This window comes from Notolepis coatsorum (assembly GCF_963971535.1).
Source record: "Notolepis coatsorum genome assembly, chromosome: 2".
Classification (NCBI taxonomy): domain Eukaryota; kingdom Metazoa; phylum Chordata; class Actinopteri; order Aulopiformes; family Paralepididae; genus Notolepis; species Notolepis coatsorum.
In genome coordinates, this window is record NC_140166.1 from 146,196,503 (window position 1) to 146,210,749 (window position 14,247).

A 14,247-nucleotide genomic window follows, 5' to 3' on the forward strand; every position below is an offset into this window, starting at 1 on the left:
TTCGGTCCATTCTATCTTTACATTGTTTATTTACATTTCCTTTATTTTCTTGTTTCCTTTTCTTTCTTCTGTGATGTCGTGCCTTTTCTTCCATTATTCCTCCCACTTTTCCCATTTTGACTCAAATTTCTCCTCTTGCAGCCTAAGCATATGCGTGATTCTCTCCATTTCCTGTATCCCCTCTATTATCGCTGTCATTGTTCCTTCGTCTGTGCTTCTACACTACCACAGCTTAGTCAATGCTTTCTTGGCTGCTACTAATAGTATCTTAATCAAATATTTGTCTTCTCCCTGAATGTCTTTCTGTGAAAAGTTCCCTAGGTATAGTACTAGACCTGTCTGGGGTATTTCATATCCTACTATTTCATTTATTATCTCTCCTATCTCTTCCCAATAGTTTCTTATTTTCTGACATTCCCAGAATATGTGTGTGGTTCGCTACTTCTTGCCCACATTTTCTCCAACATGGCTTTTGTGTTGGCATGTAATTGCCCTGTATTTCTGGTGTTATAAATAATCTAATTATGTTTTTCCACCCAAACTCCCTCCATATCCTTGATCCTGTGGTTGATTGTTGTATCTTAGTTATACCATTCCTCCTCTGTTATCTCTTTCTAATTCTTTCTCCCACTTTTCTTTTATATACAAGGTTCTAATTTCCTTACTGTCCATTATTGCCTGATATAGTGCTGATATAACCCTCCCCTTCCTTCATATGATTTGACCATTATCTTAATTATCCCATTCTGTTCTTTGTCTCTGTCTTGTTTTATTTCTTTGTTATAGTAATCTCTAATCTGTAAATATCTAAAGTGGTCTGGTCTCTATTCTCTAGTCTGAATCTTTCTTTCAATTTTTGTAGAGTCTGCATCTCCCCTCCTATCATTGTACGTACATATTGCTGTTATCCCCCCCGTTCCAATCTTTTGAACCCATGGTCGTCTATCCCTGGTTTGAATTTGTTGTGGTGTGTTATCCATCTGTATCTTGGATTCTTTTTCTAGCTTGTATTTCTTTACTATTGTGTTCCATATGTTTATAGTGAATTTGGTAATTGGGTCTAGTAGTTGTTCCTGTCTTCTGAACAGCTTCCTATCTCCTATTAGTGCCTGCACTTTGAATCCCTCTCTTTTGGTTTCTATATCTTTCCATTTGGCTTCATAATTCACATTGCACCAGCAATGTCCTAAGCTGTGCTGCATAGTAATAGTCTTCTAAACTGGGTACTACCATTCCTCCTTTCTCCTTTGGTAGTTGTAGAGTCTCATATCTGATCCTTGGTCCCCCCCCCCAAAATGAATCTTGATATCTGTCTATCCCATTCCCTGAATTGTTTTTGTGGTATTAATATAGGTAAAGACTGAAATAGCTATAATAACCTTGGTAATATGTTCATATTAATGATTTCGATCCTTGAGCTGAAATCTAGGGACATTACTGTCCATCTTTCTAGGTCTCTCTTGATTTTCTGATTAATCTGTGTATAGTTTGCCTCGTATAACCCCTCCACCCCTCTTGTAATGTTCACCCCTAAGTACTTGATCCTGTCCATGTCCCATTTAATTTTGTATTTTTCTTTGATCTCTATCGTTGAGTGTAGTTCAGTGCTAAAGTCTGTCTTCGTCACGTTGAGTCTATACCCTGAGTAATATCCATATTATGTCAGTAAATCCACCAGTGTCGGAAAGCTCGTGTCTGGTTGTCTCATATATACTATCACGTCGTCTGCGAACAGTCCCAATTTATGTTCTGTTCCCCTTATCTCCTTACCTTATCTGTCTTCGGTCTGTAATTAGTTGAGCCAGTGGTTCGATGAATACATCGAAGAGCGTCAGCGAAAGACAACAACCCTGTCTGGTAGCTCTCTAGTTTAATCCTGTCCGTCAGACTACCATTTACCTTAATCCTTGTCGTCGGTTCTCTATATAATGCCCTAATTGTTTTCATAGCGTTTTTGTCTAATCTAAATGTCTCCAATACTTCTGTCAAATGCTTTTTCTGCATCTAGGCTAACTAATACTGCACTTCCTCCTTCTTTTTGTATCTCTACCACCTGCACTGTCTTCCTTATGTTATCCTGTGTCTGTCTTCCTTTAATGAATCTGGTCTGGTCTTCGTCTATAATATGTCATAAATGTCTCATGTCTTTTGGATATTATTGATGTATACATCTTTCTTGTAATCTACATTAAGTATGGACACAGGTCTGAAACTGCTACAGTGCTACATAGTTCTCTATCTTTCCCTTCTTTTGGAATTGTAGTAATTATGGCCTCTTTCCATGAAGGTGGCATTGTGCCTTTTTTCCATTGTGTGTCTGAATGCTGCTTCTAATATGGGGCTCATTTCCTGTCTAAATGTTTTGTAGAATTCCGAGGGGAATCCGTCGCTACCCGGTGACTTACTAGTAGTTACTACTCTTTGCTTTACTGATCACATTCCATACTTCCTGTTCTGTGATCTCTGCATTTAATATTTCGTTCTGTTCCTTCCCTATCGATGGTAGATCTAATTTTAAAAAAAAATGTCTCCTTCTCCTGCCGCTATCGGTTGTGTGTATAGCTTCTTATAATATTCTTCAAATGTCTTCTCTATTTCAGCTGGTTCTCTCAGTATTTTGTTTGTGTTCGTGTCCCTTATTGTGTGTATTGTGTTCAGTTTTTGTTGTGTCCTGATTCGTCTAGCTAAAAGTCTGGTCGCTCTCGGTCCCCATTCATAGTATGTCTGCTTCATGTATCTAGCTTTCTTCTCTATTTCTGTCAGCAGCTCTTTGTTTATCTTTCCTCTAACTTCCTTTACCTCCCTAAGTGTCTTTTGGTTCTTTGAGCTTTGGTGTTCTTTCTCTAATTCTTTCAGTTTCTTTATCAAGTTCTTGTATGTCTATTCTAGCCCTCTTGAGTAATGCCGTCTTTGCTATCAATTTTCCACGTAGTACTACCTTTAGTGCATCCCATAAAATGTTTGGGTCTACCTCTCCATTATCATTTTCTTCTCTGTATCTAATTATGTCTTCTTTTACTTCAGGATATATATATAGGACTTTGTTATTTAATAGTCCTACATTCAGTCTACAAACTATTTCTCAGTCTACTTTTAAGATTCACTGTCAGATATATTGCGCTATGATCTGATATGTCCGTTACCCCTATCCTGCATTCTTCTACCCTGTATCTGTCCCCTGTTGTCATGAGAAAATAGTCTATCCTTGAATATGTTGTGTGTGGATGCGAATAATGTGTGTATTCTCTATCTAGTATGTGAATTGCTCTCCATATGTCCATGATTCCTAATTCTGCCATTTGTATATTCATATATTTGCTAATGTTTGTCCTTCATTTCTTTGTGCTTGTCGTGTCTATGTCATAGTTCAGTACTACATTGAAATCACCTGTACAGATCAGAACCCCTTCCAATGCTATGATATCAAAGATCGTTTCAAATAGATATTTCTCACTGTCTGGTGGAGCATACACATTCACTAGTGTTACCATTTGACCTTCCATTTTCCCCTTGACCATTACATACCTCCCCTCTTTGTCGCTTATTTCCCTGATCATTTCAAACTTCACTGTTCTTAATTAGTATAGCTACTCTTCTGTTTAAAAGAACTATAGAACATATTTTCATACCCAAATCTCTTCAGCTTTTCATGTTCTTGTGATATTAGATGTGTTTCTTGTAAGAAGATGACCTGCGCCTCCTCTTTCTTAAGTTCCGTCATCACCTTACTCCTCTTGATCGGATTATTCATACCATTCACATTCAACGACATGAATGAATGAATGAAAACTTTATTTAACAGATTGCAGAATGGGTACAATACAGTACGGCTCAATACACACAATTGTTAAGGGAATGCAGACCAGAGAAAGCCTTTTGTCTTGTTTACATCAGGGTCCCCCATTTTCAATTCATATTGACATTTATGACATACACAACATACATGACATTTATGGCATAGGAACATACAGGTATTTAGTACTGATACATTTGTGACATAAACGGTATTCAAATATACAGTACTGTTACCCATAGATCCTGACAGAGTATATACATACGGTGGGGAGGAGACTGTACATATGAAGAGGGTGGGAGAGAAATATACATACGGTGGTGAGAGAATATATACATGCGGTGGGGAGGAGACTGTATTAGGAGGGGGTGGGGGGTTTGGACATTTACGGTGGCCAGTTTCGAATTGCAGCCTCCCGTAGGTGCTCTTTAAGAGCGGTTTTGAATGTGGGTAGGGATTCACATTCCTTTACAGCTTTGGGTAGGGCGTTCCACATTGATGTGGCATAATTGCAAAACGTGTTTAGTCCCTTGTTTGAGCCGAATCTGGGTTTAACATGATTTGTTGAGCTTCCTCTGGTGTTGTGGTCGTGGTATTCACTGACCTTTGGGAAGTATTTTGACATGTACATGGGTACCTTAGTCGTATAGTGTATCTTGTAGACCAGGCCCATTGCAAGTTGCTGTACTCTGTCGTCTACTCTAAGCCATCCTAGGTTGTCAAAGTGGGCAGGGGTGAGGTGGGTTCTAGGGGTAAGGTCAAGTAGTAGTCTGACCAGTTTGTTTTGTGATGTTTGTAATCTTGTTTTTAGCGCCTTTGAGGTGCTTTGGTACCATGAGGTGCAAGCATAGTCGTAGTACCCTTGAATGAGTGCTCCTGCCAGAGTCTTCAGGGTATTCTTGTTTACCAGAGAGGAGATCCAGTACAAGAATCTAGTTCGTTGGTTGACTTTTTTTATTACATTGGATGCCATTTTGTCACAGGAAAGATTTGCCTCTAGGATGGAACCCAGGTAGGTAATTTCATCTTTCCTTGTGACAATATTGTCACCCACTGTAACTGAGAAGCCGTCGGTCTTGCTGAGTTTGTTATTTGGACCGAAGAGAATGGACTCTGTTTTGCCCATGTGTAATGATAGTTTGTTATCAGCGAGCCATATGCAGATTTTGCATAGTTCCGAGCTGAGGGTTTTTTCAACCTGCAACTTGTTCTTGTCAGAGACCAGCAGAGGGGTCACTCTCGCAATTTTGAAGTCCTTGGCGCCGCCCCCCCTCAGCTCCTACCCTGGTTATATGAGAGAACAAGACAAATACGTTTTTAGTTTTTTTGTTTTATAGCCCTATAAATAATATAAACATGTTTAAAATTAATAATATTTACTCATTTTAAGTATGTTTGTGTTTCCAATGCACAATATAACGTTATTATCGCAATTAAAAAACACTCGTTTTCCAAAGCAGGAAGTGACATCACGTTTTTTTTATTTCTTTTATTTTTTCATATTTCTCGCCCAGAAGCGAGATGCTTCCAGCTGCAGCCGTTCAGACCAGCGCTTACAAGCCCCGCACATACAAGCCCCGCACATAGCAACCCCTCGCTTCCATTGGCTGATTTTGGTGACGTGATTTGGGTCCCACCCAATGGCTGAGGTTCTGCAGACGCCTCTCTGATTGGTTGGGCTCCATTTCTGCAGCCCCCTCTTTGATTGGTTGAGCGAAGCCCCTCTCTGATTGGTTTAGCTCGCCATGCGGTAAAATGCGGATGTAATGTTATCATCTCAAGAAGATACAAATAAATATACTACCAGATTCGCGTTTATAACGTTATTTCGCGTGACTTCGCGGTTTATTCATAACGTTATGCACATTTCACAACACAGCCAGCTGTCAGAAACTGTACATTGTAACGTTATATGTTTATTCACGTAACGTTATTTCACGTGACGCGTTCAACTTGTTTACACTCCCCACTTACTGAAACTGTACCATGACGATTGATTGATTGATTGATTGAAAAGTTTATTAACAGATTGTAGAATGGGTACAGTACAGTACAGCTCAATACATACAATTGTTAAGGGGATGCAGACCAGAGAAAGACTTTCGACTTGTTTACATCAGGGTCCCCCATTTTCAATTCATCATAACATATATGACATACATGACATACAGATAGACAGTACTGCTACATCTATACATTTATGACATATCAGATTTGCAAATACAGTACTGTTTGTGATACAAAAGTGTCCAGAAAAGGAGTGTATATACATTTGGCATAGAAACTGTACATTGGAGGAGGTTGGTTGGGTGGGGTGGGGTTGGGTGGGTTGGGTGAGGGCTGTACATTGGGGGGGGGGGGGGGGGGGGGTTGGGAAGGGGACACACACACATTTTACACTGTACATTTGACGCACTCCCCACTTAACCCAGTTAATGCCTTAACTAGACAGTTAACAATATAACATTTAGATTAATTAACCCAGTTAATGCCTTAACTAGACAGTTAACAATATAACATTTAGATTAACACAGTTAATGCCTAACTAGACAGTTAACAATATAACATTTAGATAGAGAGGCTGGTGGTCAAGTCAAGAGTTTTATTTGTCACAAGTTGTTTATTTGCATACACGTTTATGGGACAGTTTTCTACACCTGACTGAACGGTCTGGGGACAAATGATTAAGGTGGGGTTACAATGATATCAAGGATGAATATGAAAAAGGGGATCTGATCTGATGGTACTTGTACTTTATAATGTGTTATATATGTATGTACATGGATTTTATGTCCGGATGGTATATCTATGGAATGGTCACTGTCTCTATCACACTCTCATATGCGCATGTTTAGCCGCATACAAGTATCTAGGATACACATATTCGTATGTGTACATAATAGGTTTACACACACTCATATGCACAAGGCTAAGTTATACATGTCAGGGGCACACATACATGCACATACTCACTTATAGGAAATAGGCATACACACACCTACATATACACATAGTTGAGGTATAGGCTCTCACTGACACATATGGGGGATATACATGTACATAGGAGACACACACATACGTAGCTGAGATGCACATATATATGCACACCTGAGATATACACTCACATAGGGGGCGGAGGCACACATGGATACGAGACACACACAAGAGATAGGAGTACTGTGAGGTTTTGCCCGCTGCTCACTACCTTTTCTCTGTCTTCTTTAAGCCTACTGTTAGGAATTCCCTATTCTCTGTCTTCTTTAAGCCTACTGTTAGGAATTCCCTACTCACTCTCTCTAGCCCCCACCCTCTCGTTCCTTACCCTTAGTGGCCACACCTGTTTGATATTCTATTATCTCTCGCACCTGTGGTGGCAGGCTAATTAGTCCCCCTGTGGGCTTTAAATACCAGGGCGCTTCCCCTCGTTTTGGCGTGGGGTCGTGTTGTATACTTGCCGAGTCATATTCTCTAAACATCTAGACTCTTTCGGGAGATCCTCTGTCTGCCTATGCTGTTCCATTCTCCGGCGTCGAGATGTTTGCTCCAGCCTTCGCCAGCTGTCGCCGTTGCCTGTGGGGGAGACTGGTCTGCGCTCCCTGTACTTCCACGGGAGGCACCCCAGCGTTCCACTGCAGACCCCCGCGCAGCTGTTCGTCCCGACGCACTTCCAGACCAGCGCAGACGCTCTCCAGTCCTCAGCGCGCAACGCGCATCTTCCAAGGACGCTCGAGCTTGGCACGCTCTCCAGACCAGCGCGCAACGCGCATCTTCCAAGTACCTTCGAGCTTGGCACGCTCCTCCGTACCAGCGCACTGACGCGCATCTTCCAGACCTTCGAGCTTGGCACGCTCCTCCGTACCAGCGCACTGACGCGCATCTTCCAGACCTTCGAGCTTGGCACGCTCCTCCGTACCAGCGCACTGACGCGCATCTTCCAGACCTTCGTGCTTGGCACACTCCTCCTCGCAGACGCACCCCGAGGCGTCTCTCTGTTCCGACGCGCACACCAAGGTGTGGCGCGCACTCTGTTCCTCGGCTCCGACAGCGGCTACCCGGTGGACGACGCCCTCGCCACCGCCACTGTTCCGACGCGCACACCAAGGTGTGGCGCGCACTCTGTTCCTCGGCTCCGACAGCGGCTACCCGGTGGACGACGCCCTCGCCACCGCCACTGTTCCGACGCGCACACCAAGGTGTGGCGCGCACTCTGTTCCTCGGCTCCGACAGCGGCTACCCGGTGGACGACACCCTCGTCACCGCCACTGTTCCAGCACTCTGTTCCTCGGCTCCGACAGTCGGCTACCCGGTGGACGACTCCCTCGTCACCGCCACTGTTCCAGCACTCTGTTCCTCGGCTCGGACAGCCAGCCACCCGGTGGCGATGCCCTCGTTCCCGCTGCTGTCCCTTACCTTTACGCATACGCCTGGGTGAGTTTTGATTGTGATGTCACTCACTCAGCGTAGTGCCCTTGCCCCCGTTCCCGCTGCTGTCCTGTACCTTTACGCATACGCCTGGGTGAGTTTTGATTGTGATGTCACTCACTCAGCGTAGTGCCCTTGCCCCCGTTCCCGTTGCTGTCCCTGTACCTTTACGCATACGCCTGGGTGAGTTTTGATTGTGATGTCACTCACTCAGCGTAATGCCCCTTGCCCCCTTCCCGCTGCGTTTCCTGTACCATTACGCATACGCCTGGGTGAGTTTAGATTGTGATGTCACTCTCCCAGCGTATTGCCTCTGTTTTTGGTTCTCACTTAGAATAGTATTTTTGGACTTTACATCTCCCCCTGTGTGTTTGTCACACGAAGATATTATTACTTTGTTCACTTTGTTATTTGGACTGTTCTGCACCTGCTCTGTTTTTTTCCCTTTTGTGCATTAACTATCTCCTCTGTCCTGCAGAGCGGCCCAGATGATTTCCACCAGTCCTCCCAGTTCCTCCCTGTTTCCCAGCCCGCCTCCGCGGGCCTCAGTCCCCTCTGTTCCCTAGTTCTCCCCTTTCTAGTTCCACCTAGTTCCTGGTCCCAAGTTCTCCCCTTCTAGTTCCACCTAGTTCCTGTCCCAAGTTCTCCCCTTCTAGTTCCACCTAGTTCCTTGTCCCTAGTTCCCCTAGTCCCCGTTTCTCCTGTTCCCTAGCTCTCCTAGTCCCTAGTCCTCTCTCCCTAGTTCTCCTTGTCCCTGGTTACCTAGTCTCTAGTTCCTCTGTCCCAAGGCGTTCCCTTAACCTTCCCTTAGGCGTTCCCTTACTTTCCCTTAGTGTTCCCTTTTCCTGCCCGCCTCTTAAAGGCACCTTTCCTTCCCCTCATATTATATTCCTGTATTTGTGATTCTCCCTTAAAGGGACAGTGCCCTTTTCCCTGTATTTCCCTGTTGTTCAATAAATATCTGTTTCTTGGCAAACCATCATACCTGTCTTGTGTTGTGCGATTGGGGTCGGTTACAAACCATAACAGTACGACCCCACCAAATCGACGACCCCAGCCAGCACAGACGGTGTATGTTGAGTTTGCCTTTTTTTTTCTTGTTCCCTCTAGCTCCCCTGTTAGCCCTGTTAGCTCCCCTGTTAGCTTGTTAGTCTCCCCTCTAGCTCCCCTGTTAGCCCTGTTAGCTTCCCTGTTTGCCCAGTTTAGCTTCCTTGTTAGTCCTGTTTAGCTCCCTTGTTAGCCTGTTACTCCCCTGTTTAGCTTGTTAGTCTCCCCGGTTAGCTCCCCTGTTTGCTTCCCGTTTTGCCCTGTTTGACCCCCCTGTAGCTAGCCATGCCCTGGCAGCTAACCCAGTCCCTCAGCAGAGCCCCTGTCTGCTAGCTTAGCCCCGGCTGCTAGCACAGCCTCTATGTTTATGCAGCCCTTGCTGCTGGCATAGGCCCTGTAGCTAGCCATGCCCTGGCGGCTAACCCAGTCCCTCAGCAGAGCCCCTGTCTGCTAGCTTTGCCCCGGCTGCTAGCACAGCCTCTATGTTTATGCAGCCCTTGCAGCTGGCATAGGCCCTGTAGCTAGCCAGGCCCAAGCAGCTAACCCGGTCCCTCTGCATGGCCTCCACTTTTTTGTGCAGTTTATCTCACACAGCTAGGACTGTCCTTCCAGCTAGCTTGTTCTCTCATGCTGGTCCAGCCCTGTCTGCCAGCCTAGCTCCGGCAGCTAGCGCAGCCTCTATGTTGATGTAGCAGTACAGCTAGCATAGGCCCTGTAGCTATCAGTGCCCTGGCAGCTACCCTTTCCCTCTGCTAGCCTGGCTCCGGCAGCTTGCGCAGCCTCTATGTTGATGTAGCAGTACAGCTAGCATAGGCCCTGTAGCTATCAGTGCCCTGGCAGCTAACCTTCCCTCTGCTAGCCCTTTCCCGGTGCTACCATGGTTACCCCTTAGCTACCCTGCTTGCCCCTCAGTTCTCTAGACCGGTTCTCTAAACCAGTTCTCTAGACCAGTTCTCTAGCCCGGTTCTCTAGCCCAGTTCTCTAGACCCAGTTCCTCTAGACCAGTTCCTCTAGACCAGTTCCCCCAGTTGCCCCTCTGCTACCCTAGTTACCCCTCGGCGACCCTGTTTCTTTTGCTAGCCCCACTCTTGTGGTGGCTTCCCCTGCTGGCTTGGCCAGTACCTCTTGTTTTGCCCCCTGCCACTCTGTCTGTATTTGTTTTGGGTCGCCGGGTGGCTCCCGTTGGAGGGGGGGATACTGTGAGGTTTTGCCCGCTGCTCACTACCTTTTCTCTGTCTTCTTTAAGCCTACTGTTAGGAATTCCCTATTCTCTGTCTTCTTTAAGCCTACTGTTAGGAATTCCCTACTCACTCTCTCTAGCCCCCACCCTCTCGTTCCTTACCCTTAGTGGCCACACCTGTTTGATATTCTATTATCTCTCGCACCTGTGGTGGCAGGCTAATTAGTCCCCCTGTGGGCTTTAAATACCAGGGCGCTTCCCCTCGTTTTGGCGTGGGGTCGTGTTGTATACTTGCCGAGTCATATTCTCTAAACATCTAGACTCTTTCGGGAGATCCTCTGTCTGCCTATGCTGTTCCATTCTCCGGCGTCGAGATGTTTGCTCCAGCCTTCGCCAGCTGTCGCCGTTGCCTGTGGGGGAGACTGGTCTGCGCTCCCTGTACTTCCACGGGAGGCACCCCAGCGTTCCACTGCAGACCCCCGCGCAGCTGTTCGTCCCGACGCACTTCCAGACCAGCGCAGACGCTCTCCAGTCCTCAGCGCGCAACGCGCATCTTCCAAGGACGCTCGAGCTTGGCACGCTCTCCAGACCAGCGCGCAACGCGCATCTTCCAAGTACCTTCGAGCTTGGCACGCTCCTCCGTACCAGCGCACTGACGCGCATCTTCCAGACCTTCGAGCTTGGCACGCTCCTCCGTACCAGCGCACTGACGCGCATCTTCCAGACCTTCGAGCTTGGCACGCTCCTCCGTACCAGCGCACTGACGCGCATCTTCCAGACCTTCGTGCTTGGCACACTCCTCCTCGCAGACGCACCCCGAGGCGTCTCTCTGTTCCGACGCGCACACCAAGGTGTGGCGCGCACTCTGTTCCTCGGCTCCGACAGCGGCTACCCGGTGGACGACGCCCTCGCCACCGCCACTGTTCCGACGCGCACACCAAGGTGTGGCGTGCACTCTGTTCCTCGGCTCCAACAGCGGCTACCCGGTGGACGACGCCCTCGCCACCGCCACTGTTCCGACACGCACACCAAGGTGTGGCGCGCACTCTGTTCCTCGGCTCCGACAGCGGCTACCCGGTGGACGACACCCTCGTCACCGCCACTGTTCCAGCACTCTGTTCCTCGGCTCCGACAGTCGGCTACCCGGTGGACGACTCCCTCGTCACCGCCACTGTTCCAGCACTCTGTTCCTCGGCTCGGACAGCCAGCCACCCGGTGGCGATGCCCTCGTTCCCGCTGCTGTCCCTTACCTTTACGCATACGCCTGGGTGAGTTTTGATTGTGATGTCACTCACTCAGCGTAGTGCCCTTGCCCCCGTTCCCGCTGCTGTCCTGTACCTTTACGCATACGCCTGGGTGAGTTTTGATTGTGATGTCACTCACTCAGCGTAGTGCCCTTGCCCCCGTTCCCGTTGCTGTCCCTGTACCTTTACGCATACGCCTGGGTGAGTTTTGATTGTGATGTCACTCACTCAGCGTAATGCCCCTTGCCCCCTTCCCGCTGCGTTTCCTGTACCATTACGCATACGCCTGGGTGAGTTTAGATTGTGATGTCACTCTCCCAGCGTATTGCCTCTGTTTTTGGTTCTCACTTAGAATAGTATTTTTGGACTTTACATCTCCCCCTGTGTGTTTGTCACACGAAGATATTATTACTTTGTTCACTTTGTTATTTGGACTGTTCTGCACCTGCTCTGTTTTTTTCCCTTTTGTGCATTAACTATCTCCTCTGTCCTGCAGAGCGGCCCAGATGATTTCCACCAGTCCTCCCAGTTCCTCCCTGTTTCCCAGCCCGCCTCCGCGGGCCTCAGTCCCCTCTGTTCCCTAGTTCTCCCCTTTCTAGTTCCACCTAGTTCCTGGTCCCAAGTTCTCCCCTTCTAGTTCCACCTAGTTCCTGTCCCAAGTTCTCCCCTTCTAGTTCCACCTAGTTCCTTGTCCCTAGTTCCCCTAGTCCCCGTTTCTCCTGTTCCCTAGCTCTCCTAGTCCCTAGTCCTCTCTCCCTAGTTCTCCTTGTCCCTGGTTACCTAGTCTCTAGTTCCTCTGTCCCAAGGCGTTCCCTTAACCTTCCCTTAGGCGTTCCCTTACTTTCCCTTAGTGTTCCCTTTTCCTGCCCGCCTCTTAAAGGCACCTTTCCTTCCCCTCATATTATATTCCTGTATTTGTGATTCTCCCTTAAAGGGACAGTGCCCTTTTCCCTGTATTTCCCTGTTGTTCAATAAATATCTGTTTCTTGGCAAACCATCATACCTGTCTTGTGTTGTGCGATTGGGGTCGGTTACAAACCATAACAAGTACAGTCGCATACCTGGAAGATGCACACACACACACATGTGAGGCATGTACACATGCTTACGTGATACACGTACCCACATACATATGTTGGAGACACACATGCATGCATGCTATCATGCACACCTACATGTGTCTGGGACGCTTTCTCTCACATGCAATATGGAGAAGGGTGGCATCCCGATAGAGGATGCAGCACATACCTGCTCGCAGGTAGATCGGTCTACATGCAAAGTATATATATCAGGGATGTATACGCACAATGTATAGTATAGTATTTTTCTTTTTTTCGTAAGTCTTTTTTATTTTCCATGTCAGTTGTTAATGTATTTGTATGAGTCCTTTACATGTTTTGTATGTTCTTACAAAAAAAGAAAAAGGCAAATCTTGGAAGTTGCATATGGTGATGTGGAAAGAGATGTTTTGAATATTGGAGAGATTTGTGCAAAAAATATAAAAAAAAAAAAAAAAAATGAAATGCGGGTGGTCGTGCCCGCAAAGATGTGCATAATACAATAGTAATAACATATAATAGAATCCAATAGAACGACATTGTGCAATAAAACAAGTAAACAGAGTAGGGCATATCGGTATATGTACATAAGTTATTTACAGAGCATGGTAGGACATGCTAGGTCCTGTGGTAGTGCAATATTAGCTACGGATGAGGCACTGGGTCTTTATGTACATGCTATATTGGTGGTCAATGTCACTTCGGATTGCTACGACACATCTCTACTGCTTGTGACAGGCTGTGGTGCGTTCCAGACTTTACTCCTGTTGGGAAACTATAGCGATGGTCTGTGCTCACCACACTTTTCTTCGGCCTCCCCGCAGCGAGCCGTCGTCGACCCCCGAGCTTCATTTTACGACGGGCAACAGAGGTGGGTTGAGCCGCTATACTTGGCCCAGCACGGTTAGCGACTCGCCTGAGTGCGTGTGCACGTTTTGATGCATGGCTGATACCAGAGCGGCCGAAGGTGTGTAGCGCTGACAGCAGCTTGGAGGGATTCCCCTTCAGCTGATTGAAGGTCTTTATCATGGCTTTATCATCACCACCCTCTGTAGAGCCTCTTGCTCTGCCTTTGTGCAGCTGGATAACCACACAGACTTCACACAGACTGTCTGTACAATACTGCTGTAGGCCTATAATACTTATGTAAATAAGTAAGGCAATTGAAATATATCTGCAGTACAGCTCAATACACACAATTGTTAAGGGGATGCAGACCAGAGAAAAACTTCCGTCTTGTTTACATCAGGGTCCCCCATTTTCAATTCATCATAAATGTACAGTTCCCTCCCCCTTGTATATATTTACTGTATGTCACAAATGTAACAGTACTGCATGGTCTGCATCCCCTTAACAATTGTGTGTATTGAGCTGTACTGCATTCTGCAATCTGTTAATAAAGTTTTCAATCAATCAATCAATAAATCAATCAATCAATCAATCGGTCACTGTACCCATTCTGCAATCTGTTAATAAAGTTTTCAATCAATCAATCAATCAATC